Source organism: Agelaius tricolor, unplaced genomic scaffold (genome assembly GCF_023055355.1).
Source record: "Agelaius tricolor isolate 1412-34295 unplaced genomic scaffold, bAgeTri1.0.p SCAF_3, whole genome shotgun sequence".
In the NCBI taxonomy this organism is placed as follows: domain Eukaryota; kingdom Metazoa; phylum Chordata; class Aves; order Passeriformes; family Icteridae; genus Agelaius; species Agelaius tricolor.
Genome location: NW_027269263.1, coordinates 26,010,765 through 26,027,739, shown reverse-complemented (window position 1 = coordinate 26,027,739; position 16,975 = coordinate 26,010,765). Strand labels below are relative to the sequence as shown.

The 16,975-nt window shown below is 40.6% G+C and overlaps 1 protein-coding gene and 1 pseudogene across 2 annotated transcripts in view; one reads left to right on the top strand and one right to left on the bottom strand.

The window, feature by feature from the left end:
- The window catches only part of CRADD (CASP2 and RIPK1 domain containing adaptor with death domain), a 74,810-nt gene that overhangs the window by 33,694 nt on the left and 24,141 nt on the right, over window positions 1-16,975 (top strand). The gene's annotated exons all lie outside the window — the stretch shown is intronic.
- LOC139588635 (uncharacterized) overlaps window positions 1-16,975 on the bottom strand; it is a 38,239-nt pseudogene that overhangs the window by 1,235 nt on the left and 20,029 nt on the right.

Here is a 16,975-nt window from a genome sequence, read left to right as displayed (position 1 = left end):
TCTAAGTAATAGATGAGGGCAGCATATTCCTTTAATATGATTAATTCTAATATGATAAATTCTCATTGGGCATTTGAGCCTGAAGGTGAAGGAAACGTTCAGAATTATTTCTTAACATTCATGCAAATATTTTACAGTAAGTGGGAAATTATTAAAGGCTATTTGTTGATGGAGTCACAGAACTTTAAATTTTTATTCTTTCTCAAGACTGAGGATTTTTTTTTACTGTAGAATAGGAAAGTTTAAAGCTTTTGAATAATTAGTGGATGATCCTCCCTCCCTAGCAAAATCCACATTAAGAACATATTAAAGTATTGATGAACTATTTCAGTTTGATAGTTGAGTAAGAGACCAAAATTTCTGTTATAATTGCAGGTGTTTCCTGCAGCTGAGTGCAAAATTAAGTAAATTTTTATTAAGTTACAGTTGCTATTTGTTGAGCTTTTGCTGTTCCTAGTTTTTTTCTTAGTTACTGTTTTCCAGGAATTCTGGAACTAAGAAATGTTCTACTTAGAATTTGAAAACATAAAGCCATCAATTAATTGAGTTTATTTTTAAGCATGGAAAGCAGAGAAACAGAGATTTCTAATTTTTTACTCTATGTATTATTTTCAAATTGTTTAATATGGTCTAATTATACTTCATGGGACAAAAACCCCACAAACAGTAATTGCAGATTTGTTCTTACTACATTAAACAAACAAGCACTTCCCTCTGAAAGAGAGTGATTTTACTAACAAAACAAAAGAAGGAAGGGATAAGTAAATAATTAAAATTGATTTTTTTAAGATACAGAAATTAGGCAATAGCTTGTTGCCATTTGCTGTTCTTCTGTTAAACATACTGGCTTTTTCTTCTCACTGGCTTCTATGAAAGTAGAATGTTCCTTCTTTCCTATAATTTTTCTAATTACTTTCTGCATTAAATAAGCCAATCTTTCTCTCATTTTATACTCTTACCTTCCCAGATGTTTCCTTAGAAGTATTCTGTCTTTAGTCCTTTTGTGCAATTTTCATATTCTCTCCACTCTCATTGTTTTTAATCAGGGCCTAAGTCCAGTGGTGCTCAGTATTCAGAGGAAACCATGGCAGTATTTTCCTTAAGCTTGCACTTCCCTATCCTGCTCTTATTGAGGAAGTCAATCCCTCTGTCAGTCACTGGAGGCTGCAAGTAGAGATTTTTTTATTATTGCCTACTATTTTACAAATTATTTTAAATTAAAAAAAAAGAGAGAAGAGGGAAGGAAACACTAGACTAGTAAATGTGGAACACAAGAAAATATCACATCAGCAGAATTCAAGCTTGTTTTTAGGAACTGAATTTCACTTGCTCTGTTATCTCAGAATGTGTCTCAGCTGCCAAACCTGCCTTGTTGAGTCCTAATACACAGTGTAGCTCTCTTTCTTTTTTCAGGGTCACAATAATAACTCCTAGGAAAAGCTGAAATAAGAGGCCTATGAACCTAAATGCAGTTTAAGGTAAATAGTCTGGTTCCCACATGATGTAAAATGATGCAGCTCTGTTAATCCTTCTTGGGATTGCAATAGTTTCTGCCATCTGAGAGAAGGGAATAATGTCTTCGGTGGAAGACTCTGAGCTCAGCTTAATTGAGTGCTCAATCAAGAGTACAAGTGCACTCCTGGTAGTCAGCCAGTGCACAGCAACAAGTACTTCATTTATTATAGTCCAGGTTTATTTTATGAGGTAGAATTATTGATGTGGGCAAAGAGGGTCTTTTCCAACAGTATCTAAGGGGAAAGCAGGTGCAAAGCAGACAACAGCTGGTAGTGAAATCGGCTCTTCCATAGCTCTGCAGAAGACTCATTATTTCCCTCTGCATCAAACCTGGCTCTTGGCAGCTTATCCAACATGCACAGGCCACTGCTTTGAGCCTGTATCTTTCCTCCCTGAAACAGCCTTCAAAAAGCTAAGACTTGCTGCTTCCCAAAGCAATACCTTCCTACTCCTTTTCCTGGCATGTATCCTGGGACACATTTCACACTTCTTCCACTCAAGGCCCAATATCATAGGACACACTAGCTGTGTGCTTTTAGCCAAGCGCATGTTAAGTAAGCAGTACATAATTCCTGCATTTCTGCAGAACACCTTCAGAACCAGACACAGGATCTACAACCCATTTGAAGATTTAATGCTTGTTCTTTTAGACTGATGGGCCAGAAAATTGATCTTTCTGCTACCTTCCTTTCCTGTTTCCTCACTTGAATTTTCCTGGGTCGAAGCTGTTCCTTTTCTCCAGTGGTATTTTCTCAGTGCATTCTAATGATAAAGACAATATCCTTTTCAATAGCTGATGTTTACTTTATATCAACCACAGTAAATTAAATTATAGTTTCAGTGCTGAGAAAATGACATTGCTGACAATAAGTATGCCTTTGCTTGTCATGGTGAAACTGGTAGTTGTGTGTAGAGACTGACTTGGGTCCACTCTGTAGCATTTACAGGTGACAGGAGTAACATCCATTTCTTCACTTCAGGTAACAGATAACTTGAGTGAAACTCTGTACTTGTAAGGTGTTTTTTCTTCCAAACCTGCAATTTCTTCCTCTTGAGGAACAACCGTGTTGGACTTTACTGCAGACTTGCTTTTAATAGAGATATCAATCATGATTTTGCTTTTCTCTTCAGGTTCTCTTTGAGAACTAAACTTCTAATATTTGACATTAATTATTTAAACCTTAAGAGTGTTTTCACATACCATGATTCTATTTGGCAGAGGTCTCTGGCTGGCTGAAATGTGTAAAAATAGCAAGAAAAAACCCCACCAAAACCCAAGATCCCTCTAGAAAATTTCTCTGCTTGTGCTGCTGAAGTCAGGTAGTTATAGTGAATGCCTGTGCTGTCTTGGAAAGTGTTGAAGGTTGCAATGCAAGATGTTTTCAATTGACATCTGTATGGCAGATTATCTTTGTCAAGTGGGCAGTTTGCCTTATCTCTCTCTCTGAGTGACCACAATCACTCCTCCCTCGGGAGGGGACACCTGCTGATAACAGACTATTGGATGTCACTGCATGACTGATAAGAGCTATAACATCCCATTGTGAGATGCTCTGCCCAGAGGGAGGAGCCAAGCATTGCTCCCCAGATATAATCCAGAGGTTCTGAGACAGCAGCACAGCTTCTCCACTGGATTTCCCAGAGGAACAGCAGCTGCCTTTTCTTCCACTGGATCTTCAGAGGAAGAATACACCCTTTTCTACAGGATCCCTGCTCCAACAAAACCACACCTGACACTTCAGGAGGAATGCAGCCACAATTCCAATTTGACTGCTACCAACACCCTGGTATGTGTCAGGTTGGGTTCTGACTCTGTCAGGGTTGTTTTAGTGTACTGCATTGTTTATTTTATCCTTTTATTTTTTCCTTTCCATATTAAAGAACTGTTATTTCCTGCTCCCATATTTTTGCCTGAGAGCCCCTTAATTTAAAATTTATAGCAATTTGGAGGGGTGGGGAGGGTTTACATTCTCCATTTCAGGGGAGGCTCCTGCCTTCCTTAGCAGACTCCTGTCTTTCCAAACCAAGACAAAGCAAATTTTTATTTGAATGATTTATTGATAGATAATTGAAATTATGAAAGAAGAATATATGCCCTGATGATGAAACATGTTTTAAATGTCAGCACAATTTCTTTCTTGAAAGGAGGGGCTTGCTGAACTCTTGAAGCTGTACCACTCCAAAAGTGCCTCATGCAGGACTTGGTGCTGGCTGTGGTTCCCACAGCCCCACTGGACTCACACATACATAAGGAAAAGGCAGCAAATTCCACCCTTATGATGTCCCTGCTTTTGCTGGCACATAGTAGACTGTCTCATGCTTGTCATACTCTTCTCCCTCTGAAACCTCCTTTTTCTTGGAACACACCACAGCTTTTTCTCCTATTCAGCTATGCTGAGCACAAAGGTGGGTAAGATAAACCATCCAAAATCTCATAACCCAGAGATACCTGGTGATTTTTCATGCTGCCTATCCTCTGAATGGCTACCAGCACCCCAAAATGTCCCAACAAGTTCATCTGCCAGTCACTTCAGCTAGTGGGCCTGTAAGGAAGAGGGATCTCTTTCCTGCACATGAGAGGCTGATTTAAAGTTGTATAATGAAGTTCCTGTTGCATCCAAAAACAAAAGCAATGAGAAACTGCCTTTGTCCTCCTTAGTCTTTGACTTGTATGTAGTGCAAATTCATTGATTTAGCAGAATGGTAAATCTGGCTTCAGGACTGTGGTGGTTTCTACTGGATGGTGAGAGCTGTGTTAGATCCTGACCAGCAGTGTCTCCTCCCTCTTGGTGATGCAGTGTACCTCCAAACCCAGCCAGGTACCCAGCATGGAGCACAGAGAACATACATATGTGTTACATTGTTGGCCTAGAGAGCAAGGCAACAATGTGATGTATATGTATATGTTTCAGTGCCTTCCTTAGGGAATCTCCCCATTTCCCCCCAGCTGTCACATTCTTTGTGATTTTTCTCATAAAAACCTCAAGCTGCTCGTGCTTCCACTTTCTGGTTTCCAAACCCTCAGTCTCTTCTATTAGACCTGAGTGTGGCTAAGGCCCCTGTCCTCACCTGTCATCCTTTCTGGTCCCTCCCAAAAGCATCCATTTCACTTTCCAGTATAAACATATGCTGCTACAGTCTGGTGGATTTTTTGCTGTTCCTTTCCATTGCTTTCTGGAATTTGTTAACTGCTCAGCTCCATCAGTATTTTGTATATGCTTAGGGCAGTTCCCAGGCTTCAGGAGGAAACTAGCACCTGGATTGTTTCAGTGCTTGAAGCAATGTGCAAAAGAAAATTCTGTTTCTTGTCTCTGGAATGAGGAATAGCCAGTCTTCTCAAAAGAAGCTTCCCAGAGCTTCCTTGTGCACAATAAAAAATGAGCTTTCCTATTTTTTGCTTAGCTGGAAGGCAGGCTTGGATGGTTGGGGAAAAATGCGGTCACAATCCTACATAATCCTTTCCAGCTCTTTTGAAGGAAGATCTTTGTCTACTTTTTTCTCTCTCCTGCTGTTGCTGTGCCTACCACTCAGTGTCTCACCTGGACTCAACTTTGCTTTGCAGCTTTTCCCTCTGAATCTTCCTCCTCTCACATACCAGCTGCCTACCCTCTCATCCAAGCAGCTTTTCACACCATATAATGTTTTGCTGTTCTCCTTTCCCAGTGATGCAGCTCAGTGGCTTGCCAAGCCAAGACACACCTCTGTCTGTTAGGGAATGTGGAATACACTGGGGTGGGGTTGGGAGGGTTGTGCCTTGTGTGCTTCAGAGAGCAGAGCAAAGGGAGCACCTGGGAGGAGGTGGCTAGGGCAGGGCTGGCAGAGCTGGGGAGTCTTCAGCTCTTTGGGGAAGATGAAGGAGGAGGCCAAACACAGCAAGGAGCATTGTGGGAATAGTGGCCAGTCAGTACCAGTCTTCAGCTGTGGAGGCTGCCAGCCTACCCTCCTCCAGCTGTGGTCAGATCTGGGTGCCTGCTCCTGCTACCTCTGCCCAGTCTCTGCTAGCTGCCCTCCCCATGGTTTTCCTTGCAAGAGTAACCTGGGGCAGCAGCCTGCAGATGCCCATCTCTCCCTTCCTTGTTTCTCCTGTAGTCAGCTGTTCTCCATCTGGCTGGGAAGGCAGGAGAGGACGTAAGGAATGTATCCCAGGATTGCTTAGAGGAAAAGATGTTGAAGAACTGCTGCTGTAGCTCTCATTATCGAGAGTGGTGTGACGGTGAGCTGCTTATGACTTGGTGGCATGTGTGTCTGGGACCTCTGCCAGAACATCCATTTGGAGTGAGCTCTGCGTGGTGGGGTGATACAAATAGCAGAGGAGATCACAGAAACCAGGCACTGCTAGCTGTATTTGCTGCTTTGCTTTTTATTTTTATTATACAACATGTAGGATTTAAAAGTGACTTGAAGTGAATTTTTTGGGTAATAAATCAGAGCTTCCTGAATCCAGGATTTGTTAAAAACTCCTTGAAACTTAGGTGCACTTTATGAGGTTCAAGAGACTAGAGCAGGCAGGTTAAATATTCAGAGCATCTCCCCATTCCTGAGATTCATATGCTTATTTCAATAGAATCTGTTTATCAAGGCCAAAATATGGAATTTCTCTTTTTATCTAAATTGCAGTTTGCTTTTACCAAAACATAAAGGGAACTGGAGGCCTCTTGGGGCCCTTTTTTGTCTACAGTAGATGAGGAAGGCTGATCAGTCCTTTCTTTATAAAATTTACTGGTATTTGATAAGGAATCTGAGCTGCATTTTTTAATTTTATGTTCAACTTCAAAATAATCTTGGGGATGCTTTGGTTTTTTTTTGTGTGAAGGAGAGCAAACAAGCAAGGGAGAAATTGTTTCCTCCCATGTTTCTTTTATTCAATATAATAATAGAAAGGAATTCTCCAAATGTTCAAGATAATAATAAAAAATAGCTCTGAGTGTCATTAAGTTGTATTTGTTCACCGGCCTTATAGGAAGTGATATTTTCTGAGCAACATAAAAATACAGAGCTCTCAGGTGTGTTGAGTTATGAGAAAAGCAACTTGCACACCCAAAACAACACAACAAACCTAAAACATCCAACTCTTCAAACCACACTGCAGCCAGAGTGGGAATCCCTTGCAACATTACTTTATTCTAAAATTTTCTGTTCTCAAATTACAATTTTATTTTTCCTCCAAAATATCTAAATTAAAATGAGGAAAAGTTGCCAGACTAATTTATTAGTCAGCAATGATGAAACTGGTTAGATCTCTCTTGTCCTTCTTCCTGCAGTCTTCTTGACCTTAAAGCGCAATCAAGGTTAGAGTATCTTACATTTGTGGTACCCTGGTTCCCTGTTTCTGCTAAGATGGTTCTATAATGAAGAAAACAACTTGTAATTCCATTATGGTGTGTTGTGCATGTCATACATGTCCAGCCTGTTCTGTCTGTCATATGACTGATGCACATCAGTGGCTATCTGATGTGCACTGTAAATCCACACGTATGTGTGAGAGTGACCTCAGTTTCCTGGTAGCAAAGCTTTTGGGCTCTATCTGAACATGTCTAGGAACCTTAGTGTCTTTTTCTGATATTCATGTTTAGAAGTCTGGAATGAAAATAATTTCCTAAGAGCTTTATGAGTGTAGACCAAACTGATTGTGAATTGGTATCTGTGGCATAGAAACTCTGTATGTAAATGAGATGTAACTTTAAGGGTTAGTGGGTATATCTTTATTAGTAGGGATGAGCAGTGAAAAGGCAGCCAGGGATATGTCTGCATTTATATCAGTCTGGCTTGTTTGGCTGATTTTTTTGCTCTAAACTTTGTCAATTTGCTGGACAGAATTCAAGGGGCTTCTTTGCGCGATACTCTGACCTTTGTTCAATGTTCTTAATCACCAGCCTAACTTCAAGCATAGTTCCACTTATCACAGGCATTGACAAAGCCATTTCTGAGAGTCCATTTGCTGTCTTGTCTAAATATAGCCACTTGTATTTTCTCTTCACATAAGAAATTCATCCAGTATTATTCTCTTCCTGCTTTTTCACCCTGAAAACACATTATGCTCTTTTAGACTGGAAGGATTTAATTCCTCTTAACAGAGTGAATGAGTTATGGAAAAAGAAATGTTTATTAAAATGGCGAAGAGAACAATTCTACAGATCATGAAAGTTTCAAAAAACAGTTTGCAGTGAAAGGCAAGTGATTGCTCAGATGGGCAAAATTATATCTCTAATGAAAAGAGTTTCTATTTTCACATGCATAGTCACATCATCACAGAATGGTTGAAGGCGGCAATGACCCTTAGACATAATCCAAACTAATGCCTCCTGCTGAGATCACAGCCAGACAGAACATGTTGCTCATCAGATTCTGAGCATCTCTGAGGGTGGAGACTCCACAACCTCTCTGAGCAGCCTGGTCCAGTGTTCAATCACTCTCTCAGTGAGAAGTATTCTTGTGTTTAAACTGAGTTTCCTGTAGTTGAATTTCTGCCTGTTGCTTGTCATCCTGTAACTGGACACCACTGAAAAGAGCCTGGCTCCATCTTTTTTGCTTCCCCCATCAGGAATGGTTAGGCTGAATAGGATGCCCTTGAGCTTCTCCAGGCTGAACACTGCCAGCTCTCTCAGCCTCTCTTCATTTGTCAGATGCTCCAAGCCCTCTCAATCTTCCTGGTCCTTTGGCTGACTCAGTTCACCATGCCTCTGTCTCTCTTTTTTGGGGATCTCAGCACTGGACCCAGCCCTGCAGCCGTGTCTCAGCAGGACTGAGGAGAAGGGAGGGATCATTCCCTTGACCTCCTGGTGGTGCTCTGCTTAATGCACTGCTGGACACTGTTGGCCTGCTTTGCTGCAGGGGTGCATTGTTGGCTCAGAGCTTGTTCATCAAGATGCCCAGGTCCTTCTTTAGGGAGCTGCTTCCCAGCCTGTAGTGGTGTTTGGAATTATTCCGGCTCAGGATGTGGTATTTAATTTTGTTGAGCTGCACAAGGTTTCTGTTGCGAGGTTTCTGCACAAGGTTTTCTGCTGAATTTTTTCAGCATGTCCATGTCCTTCTGGATGGCAGCAAGGTGCTCTACTGCATCAGACACTGCTCCCAGTTTTGTGTCATCTGGACTTGCTGAGGGTACCCACTGTCCCAGCATCCACATCATTGATGAAGAAGCTAAATTGTCTTGACCCCAGGATCTTCTGCTGGGGTACTCCAGCTATGTCTTGCTAGACTTGGTGCTGCTAACCACAACCTGTAAAGCTCAGCAGGTTTTTTTGTAGTCAGTTTATCTCCCTGTCTACTTCTCTGACCAAACCACACCACTGGTCTGCTGGGTTGTTGTGAGAGACAGTGTCAAAGGCATTGCTGAAGCTGTGAGATAAACAACATCCACTGCTCTCCCATCTCCACACAGCAGCCATCTCCTTTGAGAAGGCCTGAGTTACCAGGTTGTTGGGAAACCACTGAGGATAGAAGAACAGCTAATACACTGTTGCATTAGTGTCTCAGCCAGTGAATTTGCTAACTAGCTGCTCAAATGTCAAATCTATCAAAGCTGTGAAACTCAGTTGCAATTTTAAGCCTGAATCTGGCTACTTTTAAGATGAAGAAATGTATTTTCAGTTAATTTAACAAATAACCAGTAAAACTTCTCAAGCAGTTTTTTAAAAGTTCTAGTTGAAAAAAAAAATTGGTGCAAAAATAGTTCTGGGACTTTGAATGCAGCAGCAGGTTAGCAATAACATGTAAAATCTTTAGGCATTAAAGGGAGGAAGGCCTTCTTTCCAGGTAACATTGGAATCTTATGGCTCTTCAAATGTGATTAAATTTTTTCTTACCTCAAGTTAAATCAGAATAAAATCTGTAGTTTATGATTTTGTATAGTTTTGCTATTCCAGTTGGAGTATTTTTTGTTTCCTTTTATTATAAATAAATTCTTTAACTTCCATGCTAGTTAACAATTTCTAAGTGCTCAATGCTATGCTAGATTTACAGAGGGTAACTTTGTCTCACTTGCTGCATGAGTAGTGCTCTTTTTCCCCCTTTTTATAAAAGCTTGAATGTGTTGCAAATCTGTGGCCACTAGTGAGTCATGCTGTGTAACCAGGCCAAGCAGAGATGTCTTGCCTATTTCTGTCTTTCTAAGGATATTTCTAACATTTGGCTCTAATTAAGAGAATGTAGAAATGAGGGACAACAAGATATTTTTTACACGACCTCCAATTACTTAAGGAGAATGCTAAGCTTAACATTTGAGTTCTCTTCTTAAAATGTAACTAGTGTGTTGGTCATTTGTAATGTTTAAGTGCTTTCATGAGGAGAAAATATGTGATGCAAAAATAAGGGGTTACTAAAAGGTCACTTTCACAGGAACAGAAGGCATAACAGGAGTCAGTGGCTAGAATCTGAGGCCAGAAAATTTCAAATTAGATGTAGGGTTCATATTTTTAATAGGAGAGGTCACTAACCTCTAGAGGAAACTGCTGGTTGACAAATTAAATATTTCTATTTAGTAAAGACTGAAAGATCTCCTGGTAGATGCACTGTAGCCAGACATAAGTCTGTCCTGTATTCCAACACAGCTGAACCTAGTGCAAGGGCAGCAGTCTGTGATAAAAGAGCATGTGATAATGCAAAATGCTAGGGAGAGCAGGGGGGTTCAGCATCAAACTCTAATCACATGTGGCCCCTTAGCCAGCCTGCCACCCTCTGTTGCTGTAGCACTCATCCTTTGTGAGATGGGGTGAAAAGCTGCATGCCTCTGGGAAGACTGGGGCTGATACTTAGGACAAGAAACAGTGGTTCAGCCTGTAGACCACTTTACATCTGCTCCTGAGGTTTGGCCAGAGAGCCCCTCTAGTGCTGGTAACCTGTCCCCAGGTCCCTCTGCCCAAGGACAGTGGAGAGTATGAGGAAGCCCGGCTGTAGCCCTGCTAAAACACCAACACTGGTGCTTGGAGTTCAACTAGTGGCACACTTGTCTGTTTGTAGTCTGGGATTAGATAGGAGAAAATGCTGAATAGGGCAGACCTGAATACAATGATTTAGACAGACAAAGGGATCTACCCACAGAGAAAATCTGAAGACTGGAAAATCTGGGAAGAAACTCATAGCAGAGTTGCTGTCACTGGCATAGTGCAGCCATACAAGAATGGAGCCGAGGAACCCCATACTTGCCCTTAAGAGACAGAAAATGATCCAGTGATAAGACCAAGGCAGAAAGTGTCATTTTAAGGCTGGGGTTAACAGGAGAAAATAGGGAGTTAGAAGGTTCTGTTTAACCTGTCCTCTCATTATGGTTCTGTATTCTGCACAGTAATTCTTCTGTGAACCTCATCACTTCTCTTAAACTCAGTCATACTTTTCTGGAAAAACAAATGCAAAAAACAAAAGTACTGTAGCTCTACATGTCATTTTGTAAAATGCAGAAAACATTTGGCTGATTAATAAAGGCATGGCAGTGTGGATGTGGTACTCTCTGATCCCCAGACAGAAGGCACAACAATTACATATTGTTTATTTCTTGTGATCCTGGGTGTGGGTAAGTCTTGAAAGTGAGTCAGCTGTGAATTAATAATGTGTGGAGAAATTAAGAAACCCATATAATTTAGTGAAATTATCTTCTTAAGACAGCAGAAAATATGCTTAGGCTCCTGTAGCCAGGTCATAGCTCTGTCACTGCTTATGAGGCTCCCACTGAAATCACTGGAGCAGTGGCAGTGTTTGACATCATACTGAAATGTGTCCATAGTCCCATGAATCAGAAATAACAGATTTGTGAACCAAGTCTGAGACTTCATAAAGCATGTCTGTGCATCAGGGTTCAGCTCCCACTGAACTCCAGTAGTCTTCTCTAGAAATCTGAGGCAGATTACCTGCTGTCATCTGGCCTACCTGTAGAAACTCCAACTATGAGAAAAGTTGTCTATTCAAATATCTCTCAAAAAAATAAAAATAGCATTAATAATGTATTGCAGAAATCAGTCAATTATAATTCCTAGAAACATTTGTTCAGGGCACAGGAACAGCTCTGATTCTTCTGCATAGAGCTGGGAAGATGATAGGAATGAATACATTGCTGAGAAAGTGGTATTTGTTGTGAGGTTTAGTTTTTTACTATGACACATAGCTGTAAGTTGTGTGGTTCTGTTGTTATTTTTATTATATGCGTTTTATTATTTGCTTAGGGACTTAACCAGAGATCATTATGCAAATTTAAAACATCAGCTTCATTTTGCAGATGGTTCCTCTTCCAAGTCATACTTGGCATAAACTGTCATATCAAAGAATAAATAATTTGATACCTAAAAGCAAGTTATTCATTTATGACAGCAAAAAGTTTCTTTGTTACTAAAATCAAAGAGAAGATTGTTTAAATGCATAACTCCACCAGTGTTTTGAGATCCCTTTTATACTTACTTTTTGGATCATCTTGTTGTGTTGAGATAAAAAGAGCCACCATTTTGGAGGAAGCTCCACATACCTGGGCTTTTATAAGCCATGTAAATCAAACCACTGGATTTGATTTTTATTATATGAGCCCTGCCTTTATTTCATGTACCCCTATTTTGGATTTTGAATATAATTAGTGTAACAATAACCCTACAAATATCTTATCCAAACTTTTTATCTCATAATATCATATCCAAATACTTTCATCATCCCATATCACATCACCTTCCCCTCCTTCTCATTACATTTTAAGCTGCCCAGCTGCCTATGTAACATTTCATTGCCTCATACCTAATTAGCAGGAAACAATTCTGTCTTCTGAGTTATGAAAAAAATAAAATATTTCTCTTTTAGGCCATCTAACAGAAAATCTGCTGTGCCTCTCAGAAATCCCAACCGTATTTACTTCACTTCAATTATTTAGCAAACAAACAAACCACCCACTATGCTCCACAGTGCATTATAAGTGGTATTTGTCTGCATGATGGTAGGCCCTGAATTCAGGACCTTTGTCCTCTGATTATTGCTGAAGTTTTGTAGGCAGCATAGCAAAGAGGAATGTTGTAGAAAGACAAATGGAAAATGATTATCTGAAACAAATAACAGATTTTTTTCTCCAGGTTAGCCAGCTCCTTGGGGAATGGATGCTATCTCATAGAAGATGCTGACTTAGCTTGGTACTGGAGATACAGATTTCTAAAAGTACAAACATTCTTTTAATTAGTCCACATATTCAGATCCAGACTTGGATCTCTGAATTAATTTGTTTCTTATGTCACAGTGCATAATATTGCAACATAGCCTGGTGGGGATATTTAACATGAACCTGGAGTACTGTGGGAGCTGAGACAAAAGGGTAGGATCTTTCTGTGAGAGCTTAAGATCAAACCATGAAGATGTTGATGGGAAGTTGTTTTTTGGTTTATTGTTTTGCTTGTTTGTTGGGGTTTTTAATGTGAGGCTGTATTTAAAACATTTCCTCTTTGTCAGAGAGACTTGAAAAAAGACCCAAGTGCAGTATTCTGAAAGAGGCTGGTAAGAGGGACTGATGGGAATGTGTAGGTCTTCACTATGTCCAAAGGCTGCATTTGGATCACTGTTTTGTAGTCACTAGAGACTGTTTATCCTGTTAATATATCTAATCTGTATTGAACTCGGTTTTACTTAACCTCCAGAACTTCCTGTGCCTATGAGTTTGGCAAATTGTAGAGTGAGGAAAAAAACCTAATTTTTTCCTTACTGTGTTTTCTTTCTAAGCAGCCTGTTGAGGTATGTATGGTAAGCACCTGTGCTCAAGGGTGGTATGCATCTGACTTTCTTTTCCTTTGTTTGTAGTGAGTGTTACTGACAGGGTGATATGTCCTAAATATAAAAGAAGAAAATATTACCTAGAGGGGAGCATGAGGAGAAATAATAAAGATTATATATTATCTGCACAGATGGTGGCTCTTAATGTTCACAGACTCAGTTTCAAATAAGATAAGAACATACCTTTTTTAATGACCTTTTGACACTTACTGTAGCCCACAAAGCAGTTTGAGATATTGCTGTTGCAAACCCACTTGGTTTTGTATAAGCAATGCAATATCCTATTCCATGGTGCTGTGAAGCGGATTGGACTGTTTTAGTGGTTAATGGGTCATGTTCCACCTGGACGTCTGTGACAAGCATGGGGTCTGTGTTGGGACTTGCCCTGTTTAACATCAGAGACCTGGTGAGGAGACCAGGTGCGCATTCATCTGGTTTACAGATGACATCAAACTGGAGGAACCAGTCAGTGTGCTGATGAACAGGGTTGCCATTTGGAGAGACCTGGGTAGACTGAGCCAACAGGAAAGCAATAGGGCCTGTCGTGGTTTAGGGATGCAGCTCCCATTTCAGTGCCCCCAGCCAACCAAGACTCTCCCAAAACAGATGCTGCTTGCTCTCACCTCCTACTTCCCCTTTCCCTTCCTGATGCCAGGACAGAGTTGTGAAGTGGAAGCACAAAAAGGTGAAAATTACAGGTTGAGATAAAAACAACTTACTGGAAACAGCAATGAGATAAGATAATGAACAGTAACAGCAACAACATTAAGAACAAAAGGTATAAGACAAAGAAACTATTTGCAGTGAAAAAAACCAAGACAAACTACCAACTTGTTCTACCACACCACAATTTTCCCTGTCCTGAAATGAGAAAGAGTCCCTTAGTCCTGCCCATTGCAAATGGCATGAGATGGTATTGTGCAGCAGTCGGGTCTGGCCACTTACCCTTCCTGGTTACTGTAAAAAAAATTAACTCTATCCTGACCAAAACTAGGGCAGGACCAAATGTGCAGTCCTGCATCTGGAAAAGAAGCAAAACAGTTGATTGAGTGTGGGGGGCAACTGTGTTGAAAGGGAATGTGAATATATTATAAATAGCAAGCAAATATGAGCCAACAGTATTCTGCAGCAAAGATGGCTGACAGCACCCTGGGCTCTTTTAGGATGAGTGGAATTAGTAAATCAAGGGAAGGGTTTATCTCCCTCTACACTCATGAAGGCACATTTAGATATTGTGGCCTGTTTTGGTCTCTTGAGCATGGGAAAGACATCAGTAAACTGGAGTGAGTTCAGCAAAGAGCTGTCATGATGGTGCACCTGCCATTTGAAGAGAGGCTGAGGGACCAGGCCTGGCTCACCTCAGAAAAGATTGCTTTGGAGGGACCTGACATCTGCCCCTCACTGCTTACATTGGAGTGATGGAGGAGATGGAACCAGGCTGTTCACAGTGATGCAGAGTTGTAGGGTAAGAGTTAACAGATGTGTGTTGAAATGGAGACTTCAGGAGAAATGTTTTCTCCACCAGGATGGTTAAGCAGTGGTTGTTCAGAGAGGCAATGCAGACTTTGTTCTTGAAGGTTTTCAAGATTCACCTGATCTGACCTGACAGCCTGGAGATTTTCTGAGGTCCCTTCTAGCCTAAATTGTTCAGAGATCATAGGATCCTTCAGTTACACCAAGATTTCACTCAGGGTGCATTTGTATATGCCAGGTAATTGCAAGCTTGATTTGTTCTGTGGGCAGGTTCAGTTCATCATGTGTGCTCCTTTGGAAGGCAGAGGCCAGATTGTTTTTCCTTTACTTATGTGTTACTGTTCCATCCTGATGGACACCCATCCACTGTGTGCCTCAACTCGAGGAAACTTGAGTCTGTTTAACAGTATTGTTTGTCCATATCATTCTTGTTCTGTGTATCTGCTTCCTGTGAGTCCTTCCAATGAGGATATGAAAGAATAAAGCAAATGCGGTACTACTCCCCTTTTCTTTCTGTGGCAGTGAGACGAACCGAATTATGTATCCAACCATTTACTTTTATTAGACTTCAAATTTGCCCTTTCTAGATTTGTTTGTGAATAGATTATCTTTTTTTCTCCTTTCATCTAATTTTTGGATGTTGCAAAATAAATAAAGTACTAATCAACTTGTACTACTAATCAAATTTTGTATATGATTCCTCCACATGGTTTGAAATGTAAAATTATTAAATTCCTACTGTCTTGCAGTGTAGGAGTTGAGAGTTCTGCCCAAGAGAAGAAAAAGAAACTGGAAATAGCTTAGAATATGTTATCTTCTTGGGATTTGTGCTCTGTCCTAAAAAAAATGCAGCAATGTCATCTCTGATGCAACCAATGACGACAAATTGTCTAGGAGCTATGATAAACATGATGATTAAAAAGTGTTTTTGTTAGGGATTGTGGCCATTTGTGCTGCATGGCCTGAAATAAAATCCAGTTAAGGATTATCTAGATATGCTTTGATGTGCTGTAAGATACCTTGATATTCATGAATGGGCTGCTGTTTGCTAGATGTTATCTTTGTTCCTTAGAGCTCTGACTTCAGTGCACCTGCTCTTTATTTTAACAGCAGATTTACAGAAAAGGTTTCATGTTGGTTCATGTTCTGTCAGTTGACAGATGAGTTAAACTCCCACAGAAACTTTTCCTTCTTAGCTCACTGGCTCCCAAGTTGAGGATTTGATCATTGATGTTTCCAGAATAATTTGGGAAGCTTAGTAGAGCATGCAGTTTCTGATGTAGCATTTTGAAAACATCACATCATATGAGTACTTTGGAACTCTGAACCATAAATATGGTACTTACTTATGGTTCTTACTTTTATAAAAAATGCACAGTAGAGACCTTGATGAACATTGTCTCTGTCATGCTTGACATGAAAATCAAGTAGATGCCTATTTGTTTTTTCTCTGGAAGCATAAGAGCTTTCAAACCCGCAAACTTATGCTCTCACTGTGGACTATCTCTGCTAGCTGTTCACTCTCAGAAATTAAAAAACTTGTAACCTTGCAGAGTAGAAGGGAAATTCATGAGAAACTGATAGAGAAATGATAAACACTAATAGGATTCCCTGTGATGCATCTCATTGCTGCCAAAGGTGCCAACAATAGCAGCATTTTAATTCCAGGAGGATGAGTTCAGGGACATTCATCATTGTCTTGTTACTTGTGGTCCTCTCTTTTCTCAACCAGTTCCCCCACTGTCCAACAAGGTTTCTTAAAGCCGAAGAGAAAATCATGACTGCTTTCAGAGATGGAAATTGGCTGTGATAGAGTTGGCAATACCCTCTATCCATTGAAACTTCAGCAGCTGGTGCTTGCTTCACAGCCTAGTTATATGTCAACCAGCAAAAGTAGTCCCACATTCTTTACAGGAAATGTTGGTTATCCACATGGTCATTATTACTGGTCCAGCTTAGCCAGAACTACACAAAGTTATGATCATATGGATGATCCTAAGGTTCGTGCAACACATAGCACATAGCCCAGTGTTGGACAGACTGCTGTGGACAGGGAGCCTGCCCCCCATCCAACCTTTCTGTCCAAGGACATGGAGGAGATTTGTCATTTGCTATTCAAGCTGTGGTCTGAGACTGCAGATCCTGGAAGAGGACTCTTCATCTTTCCCTTCAGGTCCATCAGTGTCCGCCTCCATTGCACAGCCTCTCTCTACCTCTGCTCATGATGCTGTGGTTGCTCATGGCCTTGATACAGAGTTAT